Source organism: Grammomys surdaster, unplaced genomic scaffold (assembly GCF_004785775.1).
Source record: "Grammomys surdaster isolate TR1022 unplaced genomic scaffold, NIH_TR_1.0 150, whole genome shotgun sequence".
Taxonomy (NCBI): Eukaryota; Metazoa; Chordata; class Mammalia; order Rodentia; family Muridae; genus Grammomys; species Grammomys surdaster.
In genome coordinates, this window is record NW_021604608.1 from 8,258,136 (window position 1) to 8,266,666 (window position 8,531).

An 8,531-nucleotide genomic window follows, 5' to 3' on the forward strand; every position below is an offset into this window, starting at 1 on the left:
CTTAATCTTGACTCCTGGGCCTCAGGCAAGGCTTTTAAGCTCTGATCTGAGGCTAAATCCACAGTTTCCATCCTTTTCAGAATTAGCCCGGGGGACTTCCCGGGGCTGATCTCCCGGTCATTTTACAGTGGGTGGAGGGGTGGAGGGGTGGTGGAGGAACAGACTGACCCAGAGCACCTACACAGAGACAGCAGCCCTTTTCTAGGTCTGCCACTCCCTAGCTGTCAGTCTTGAGATCCATGCTGACCTTGTTCTAACTGCCCAGGCCAGACAGGTCTCAAGGCAGAGGCACCTGGAACAATCCTGGCTTTGTGTTGTGAAGAATCTTGTCCCTGAACTTACAATCTGTTGTTCAGTATCTAACCTCTCCAGTCCCGGAGACAGCCAGAACGGCCCAGAGACTCACTGGGAGAACGAGGCAGAGGGCAGGGGGCACAGCTGGCCGGCATTCGCAAGAACCTCCGCGTGTGAGGGAGGCAGAGATTCGGGGCGCGCGGGGCGCCACCGGGGCGCAGGCCGTTCGGCCGTTCCTACTGCGGGCCTGGTCTGAGGTTTCTCCCCGTAGCTCTCGAGGTGGCGATGGGCTCACTAAGCCGGCAGGTAGGCAGTGCCGTGGCGGCGGCGGCAGGCGGTCCTGGAATGTGCGAGGGGCGTGATGACAGCGACTGCCGCCGGCCTCTTTGCGCAACACCTTCGCTGTATATATACCGGGCGCTCAGCCGCGCTCCACCTGGGTGCCTCCTGCTGTCCCTTACCTGCGAAGGGAGCGCTGGTGAGTACACCGCCGCCGCTACCGCGCTGCCGGCTGCTTCTGCTCTCAAGGATCTCCACTGAGTTTTTAAGTGACTTCATTCTTGTAGACACCCCTCAAGGGACTTGACTGGCCCTGGGCTGCAGAGGATATAAGAACACATCTTCCTAAACTTTTAAGAACTTTTTTTTTTTTTAAAGATGGTTGTGACTGCTGTCAGGACAACTCTTAAAACTAGTGTAGGTGGACAAGCTCACCTGGAGCTTCTGTGATAGCTGTGTCTGTGGCTTGGGGTGAGAGGTTCTACCCGGCTGGCCTCACGCTTTGTCTGGGTTACTACCTGTGTGACTCCCATTAGGTCCCTGCTGTGCAGTGGCCCTCCTCATGACACCTGGGTCTTTCTTGCAAATTCTAGGTTTGTTCTGGCTGCTGCAGGATGCTGACCCTTTTGGGGGGACTTGGCCAAAGGGTTTTGCCATTCAGGTAGATGTCTTTAGCTCAACCTAGGATTTGATTTCTGGTCCTTAAGGCAGAGAGACATGCACAGGGTCAGGGGAGACAGTGGGCTCAGGCCAGAAAGAGGAGTGCCTGTTTTGGACTTCAAATTCCATGGGGACAGGTACCTGCCGTAGATACTGTGGCCATTTTCTTAAAACCCATGGATCATTGGTCCTGTATTTTTGGGGATCTTCCAGGAGAGTTTTGTGCTAGCAGGGTGGCTCTGTCATCCGTCTCCTTTCCTGTCTTGTAGTAGACTGAAACTTGTTCCCTGTTAGGCATTTCTGGAAAACCTGAGCCTCCCTACAGTGGGCATTGTTTGGGACTGAGAGACTGTCTTATCCTATGCCAGCTGATAATGACCTTTTCTGTTTTACAAGCTTTTGTAAATGGTGGTAAGAAGGGCAGGCTTTGTAATAGTTTTGGATGCTACACAAGTTTCCCTCCTCCCCTACCTCTCCAGGGTACCATGACTGTAGCTGCCAGGCACAGAATAGCCAGAGTTTGAGAAACAAAAGACTCCCAAGAAAACAGTATTTGGGGGACTTGATTTGGAATATACTAGATTTCAAATAAAGATTGTCACATGTTTATAAATTTAGCTTTTAACTTCCCTAAACAGGGCAGAATAATAAATTTACAGGTCAGCCACAGGACACATTGTCAACCTAAGGGCTGAACTCAGAACCTTATGTTTGGAGTCGCTGTCCCACTAAACTACATAGCTAGCTTTTGGGTTTTTCAGACTGTCTCATGTAGGTCCAATTATCTTGAATTAGTTATCCATTACCATAATTAGTTATCCGCCCCAAGTGTGTGCTGGGATTATAGACTTGACCTACCACACCTGACTGAAATTTACTTTACAAATTTAAAAAGGTCTTGTGGCAGTTTACATGAGCCCAAGTTTATAGCAATAGGCTAAAATGTCTTGAAATATAACTTAGTATCTTTCACCTAAAATCTAAAACTAGAAGCCATTCTCCAATGTAAGACATAGAGCAGTTAGCTGCCCTCCCCCAAGTACGTGTTTAAGCCCAGACCATCCTCAGAGACTTGTGACAGTCCTCCTGCCTCAGCTTCTGCAGTGTTGGGATTTCAGGCATGCAGCGCTAGTGCCACACCTTTCTGCTCACTCCATCCCTCCCCTTCAGGGGATTATTCTGATGCTTACAGGAAGCTAAGGGGCAGCAGCTCTTCTACCCTTGGTAGTTCTGGGTCATTCTTCCAAAGTGTAACAATTCCTCAGGCCTCCTGAGAACATTAGGTGTTCTCCGAAGCTGGTTCATTCTGACTGAGCATTTTTTCTGTATCTCTGGTTCTCTCTCATAGTCCTACAGTTAGCACTAACCGATAAGCATAAAGTAAATCTCTCCCTCTGTAGAGTGGTAAGTTGGTCTCAAAAGACCACCACTAGATGACTTTGCTACACACCTGCAACCCCATTACTTTGGAGCACCTGAGACAGGAGGATTGCCCTGAGTTCTGTGGATTATATGGTGCATCGGGCCCCCACCAATAGACAACCCTAAAAATGCTGAACAACTAAGGGAGTTAATATATGTACATGGCTTAAGCCTGAGCCTGTGAGTCAGAATTGACATTGGGCCACCTGTCAGTGACAAGCACTCTCCTTTACTTCAGTGGTCATTTCTTAGGCTACGGCTATACCTGGTGAGAGGACACAGGGCCACTGACCTGGGCTATTTCACATTTTCATCCTTGGGCCTTAGCTAGGCGAGCTCAGAAAACAGCTAGTCCCAGACAGGTCCTGGTTGGAGAAGCCCAAAGAATGCAAAGTGAAGGGCGTGGGTGACTGCCAGGTACCTCACGTTTCCCTGTTTGAGTCCTAGAAGAGCCCAGAAGTTTCCCCTTCTGAGCCTGCCAGGAGGAATAAGTTCCTCTTGGCATTGTGTGTGGCTGCAGGAAATGGAGCCAAGAGTGAGGCTCACAGCCAGCTCTGCAGAAGTGGGCCTGGGGTGCCCTCAGGACCCAGGGACCTTGTGATCATTCTTGGTCTTGTTGGGAAATTAATGCAGTATCTCTCCATCCTTGCTTGCTGCTTCTGGCAGGTAACAAGAGTGCAAGAAAGAACATGGTGTTGGACAGGAAAGCAGAGAGAACAGTGGACATAGGGGACACCTTTGGAGGGGCCCAACAGTTAAGGCCTTTCAGGAAGCAGGTTGAGTGGCATGTCTCTGGGTCAGTGACCTTAGATTCACATGGAATCCCTCTATCTGCCCTGCTTAATATTCTGTCCTCCTCCCAGAAGTCATACCTGGGGGACAGTTGGGTCTGAAGTCTTTGTTGGGGAAAGCAGCCAGCCATTACAGATTTTTTTTTTGTTTTGTTTTGAGACAGGGTTTCTCTGTATAGCCCTGGCTGTCCTGGAACTCACTCTGTAGACCAGGCTGGCCTCAAACTCAGAAATCTGCCTGCCTCTGCCTCCCAAGCGCTGGGATTAAAGGCGTGCGCCACTACTGCCTGGCTCATAACAGATTTTTTGATCACTGTATTTGGGGATAGGGTCAGGGACAGAGGAGTGGGATTCCTGCAGTTGTAGTTGTGCTCCTGAGTCTTTGGTGATTAAATGGGGCCTGAAGACTTCCCAATGACTCCTGGCTGTGAGGTTTATGGTGTATGAAAAGGCTTCTGGCTTTGGAATGTGTATCCCTGGGTGTTCTCTCTCTCTCTCTCTTTCCTTCCCTCCTCCCCTCCATTCTTCCTTCCCTCCACCTGCTTTCTCTCACATACAGGGCTGTGTGACTTTTTTTCCACTTTGCCTTCTTTATTGTACCCTGGAAAGAAAAGTTCCTTCTTTGTAGGAGTCATGTCACCCCAAAGGCAGTGGTGTGACTTCCCTTGTTCTCTTTGCCTCTATTTCCTTCTTTTTGTCTTCGAAGGATCAGGTCACAAGATACCACTAATGTCCTTTGGAGCCCTTATTGTGCCCAAGGCTGGCAGTAATGGGTTCATGTGCACCATGTAGTACTTAAGGATAGTTCATGGTGTAACTCAGTTTCCCAGTTGAGTGACTGTGCCAGATGCTGCTCAGACCATGTGCTCCTACACATGGTATCAATCTTCATAAGAGAGCTCTCTGGGAGGAATACGACACTGTTTCAGGTTTGAGATGATGACATTGAAGCCTAGATGTTTAGTGAGTCCACCTCCACCAAGGTTCTGGGTCTCACAGCTGTGTGCCAGAGACGTGCTACTTGCAGGGACTTGGATGATCCATGGAATGATGACCTAGTCCAGGGTCCAATTGTAGGGTATTATTTGTTTGCTCCAGAGTCCTAGATGCAGGCTCTGGCTCATCCATCCTGCATAAGAGGCTGAGAGCATGGAGCCAGTGTACCAGAGCACCAGAGAGGCGTGGCTGGATGGTTGCCGGTTGTCATACACTTCCGACGTTCAGGGCACATGCAGCTGTGAGGGCGGAGAGTAAGGAAGGGAATGGCCGAAGATTGTGGGCTGGGGGGATGCTTCCAGGGCTTGCCCAAGATGGCTGTGCCAAGCGTGTGGATCTATGGATCCTGTCCTGATCTACCAGAATCTGGCCTAATAGGTGATGGAGGACAGACAAAAAGCCCCAGCTATCGAGTACCAGATTGCTTCATAGTGGAAGCATTGTGCCAAGTAATGTTCAGAATAAGGAAGTTTCCCAAGAATGAGCACAGGTAATCAGCAGAAATCCATCTCCCTTTCGGCATAAACTAATAATAAACGGCCCTGGAAGTGGATGAAGACAATGAAGACCTGCCACAAAGACTGGGGACATTCTTTCTTGTTGGGTTTGGGTCAGTCACAGAAATCTGGTCACAGAACATATCCTAACAGGGAAATAACCACCCGAGTCACACTTGACTGCTGTGGCAAGTTCCTTGGCGGGCTGTGGCATGAGGCCACAGTTTCTAGGGAATAATTGCTCTAGCCAACAAATCTCAGCCAATCCAACCTTCCTATGTGATGAGGGACAGCCTCACTCAGGTTGAACTGCTACTTAGTCACAATTGGCATGTATCGTTGCATTGCCTCAGCAGGCCCAGAGTACTGTCTTTTCTATTTGCTGGCTAGGTTCATCACTGGGCACTGGAAGAGCAATGAGCCGGCTGCTGCCCTCTGAGAGCTTACTTTCTATTTGTGGAAGTGAGGTAAAAGTTCAGGAGCAGGACAGTCCCTCACTTCCAGATTATTAGAAGTAGGAAATGGCTCTAGAAGTTTCTCAGCGTGCCTCCAAGAATAGAGAACCCCTTATGTGAGACCCCTTCATTCCTCTGGTAATTTCCCAATTAGCTCATGGCAGTCCTAAAGGTTTGTCTGTGTATCCATACTGCTTTTTAAATATTTGTTTCACTATCCTGATCTGGCCTACAGCTTGCCATTTTCCTACACTGGTCTTTCAAATTCTGGGGTTATAGGAGTTCATTACTTTGCCCATCTTAAGGTGGCTTTTTGGGGGGCTGGGGGCAGGTATCTGAAACCAGGTCTCACTATGTACTCCTGGCTAGCCTGGGATTATGTGTAGTCTAGGCTGACCTTGAACTCAGATAAGCTTCCCTCTTCCACCTGAGTGCTGCCATTGGGGTGAGCTTCAATGCTTAGTCTTAGAGTTAGTTCTCCCCTGAGTTAGTCACAACACCCAGCTTGAAGTTTTAATTCTATATCCTAGTGAAAAATCTTCCTGTGGTCATTTTAGAAAGACACTGTATAACCACAAGGGCTACAGTGTGCTGGACGCCATTCTGAGAACCCCCATTGTCACAATTGTCATTTTACATACAGGCCAAAGCCTTACCCAAGGTTTTGGAAGCAAAGAAAGCTACCTAGTGAATCCAGGAAGTTGTAATATAAAACTCCAACTTTCCTCTGGAATACTAGTCTATGGTCCCTTGGGACACTTGACAATATTTGAAGATATTGTTAAATTTGGGGTGAAGGGGTCATGACATTTAGTAGAGACGTGGGTAATGCTAAATATCCCTCAGTTCCTTGACCTGCATGTCACTATTGTCAATGTCTAGGAAAACAACACCGGAAATGGAGATCATACCAGTAAATGGTCTGCCACCCTTTCCCAATTCCACAAGTAAAATTACACTAGAGGGAAGACAAGGCATGTTGATGTGACTCCACATTGTGGGTGAGGCCCCAGACTGGCAGGACTGTATAAGGGTGTCTCTTCCATGGCGGCTAGGCTGCTTTGGCAGTAGTGTTCCCCCCACCCCCAACACCTACTTTGTGCATAAAGCCTGAATAAGAATGGATGTCGGGTACCAGCGTGGCACTGGGCAACTCTTTGATGCTCATTAAATGGTCCTAGTTATTAGAAATGAATTAAGAGATGTCATTCTGGTGTGTGATGAAGTGCCAGATGAGTCATTCGGTTGGCACGTGCCAGGACTGAGAAGGGCAAGGCCAGAGCAGAGAGGAGGGAGGATGTGGGTTGAGCAGTGAAGCACTGTCACCGTCAAGATAGAAGTGAGACTTCAAAGTGGAAGGACCACTCTGGGGGAGGCACACCTAGGAGAGAGGCATCAACTGAGGACAGCAATGGGCAGTGGAATTTGGGGGTGTCTATATAGCACAACTGTATGCTAGAAAAGTTGATCCTTGGGAGATGTAGAGTCACACTAGGGAAACTGAGACTTCCAGTTGGGAGCTACAGAGTCCCTGGTTGGTGAGATGGTATCTAAACTGAGGCAGGAAGTGCTTCTGGGCAGAGTCAATAGGCCTGGGAGATTTGGGAGCAGTCATGGATGGCTTTGAAAGTCTGGGACAGTGATAGCAAGAGTTATAAAACAAGAACGTCGCACTGGAGGGACCATGTGTCTCAACTGAAAGGTGAAGAATTAGCTTAAGTTGGGGTGAACTTGAAGTTGAGACCGCAGCAGGTGTCCAACACTATACAGGTTGATAGCCCCGGGGAGAATGCAGGTGGGACATTACTCCTGTACACTCACCTAGGGCAGGCAGGAAGCTCTAGCTTGACCTCTGAGTCATAGAGTCTTCCCCTCCTCCTACCAGCTTTGTGTGCTCTGGAAGTGGCCATCGGCTCCAGTTTTGCATGTGAGCTTTGGCAAGATCACTCCCCACTTAGCAAGTGCTGCACCTTTGGTCTGAGCCATTTCATCCCTGATGCTGACTCAGACACCCCTGTTCGTTCCTTCTCCGTCTGTCAGGATGGACAGGCCAGGGAGTTCCTGTTTTGTTGGAGAGCAGGGGCTGAGGTATCTTCTCACTACATTATCCCATGTTGGTCTGGAACTGACAACCCTCCCAATCTCACCTCCCAAAGACAGGGTCCTAGTGAGTTCTCTGCCTGACATTAATTCAGGGAGTGGTGTATACAGACTCTGGAGTGGGAGACTCTCAGATAACTGGCTTTCCCATCTGAGAGCTTTGGTGTTTTTCCTGTGTAAATACCATGAGGTCACATCATAGAGAGGTAAGTGTGTGACAAACCAATACAACTGTCTTTCTTGTTGTTGCTGCTGATCTTAGACATGTTAGACAAGTGTTGTACCAATAGCTAGCTCCACAGCCCAGGATTATCACCTTGCACTGTGTGTGTGTGTGTGTGTGTGTGTGTGTGTTACCATAGTGTCCTACTCTATAGCTGAGCCTGATCTGGAACCTCCTATGTAGTCAGGCTGGCTTCAGAATCATCATAGACCGTATACATGGCTAGAATCAGCCCGTTTAGTCTGAAGTTGGATAGATGTGGGCATCTCATCCCCACTCTGAACCCTAGGGAATGATTTTGGATCTTTGTTACCCTACTGCAACCATGCTAGGATAGGACACACTGTGCCTCTTATTCATAGTAAAGAACACTTGCCTATGTTGGCCACCTTTTTTGACCTGCTGTGACACCCTGATCTGCTTTTATTAGAACACACTTTCCTTCCCCATTTCTTATTTTACAAATCTGTAAATGACTGAGCAGGAAATATCTTTTGGTCTGTGTTGTCCTCTATTCAATGAATAGGTATTAGGCCATATCTCAGAACAGGCAGAACTTGAGGTCCCAAGGATGACCCTTTCTTGGTAGTGCCTGTGCTTTGTAAGCTGGAAATAGGTATCAGTTGGGTCTTGGTTCTGGGAAGCCCTCTCAGGAGAACTGATCAGGATAAGGGAGGTCTGTCTTTTCTTTCTTTCTCTTTCTCTTTCTTTCTCTTTCTTTCTCTTTCTTTCTCTTTCTTTCTTTCTCTTCCTTCCTTCCTTCCTTCCTTCCTTCCTTCCTTCCTTCCTTCCTTCCTTCCTTCCTTCCTTCCTT

General features: G+C 48.4%; 1 protein-coding gene across 1 annotated transcript in view; it reads left to right on the forward strand.

Moving 5' to 3' along the window:
- The first annotated feature begins 752 nt into the window (after positions 1–752).
- Slc34a2 (solute carrier family 34 member 2) overlaps positions 753–8,531 on the forward strand; it is a 19,708-nt gene continuing 11,929 nt past the window's right edge. The window contains exon 1 of the mRNA XM_028765328.1: positions 753–772. The gene's annotated coding sequence lies outside the window, so the exon portion shown is untranslated. The remainder of the gene's footprint in view (positions 773–8,531) is intronic.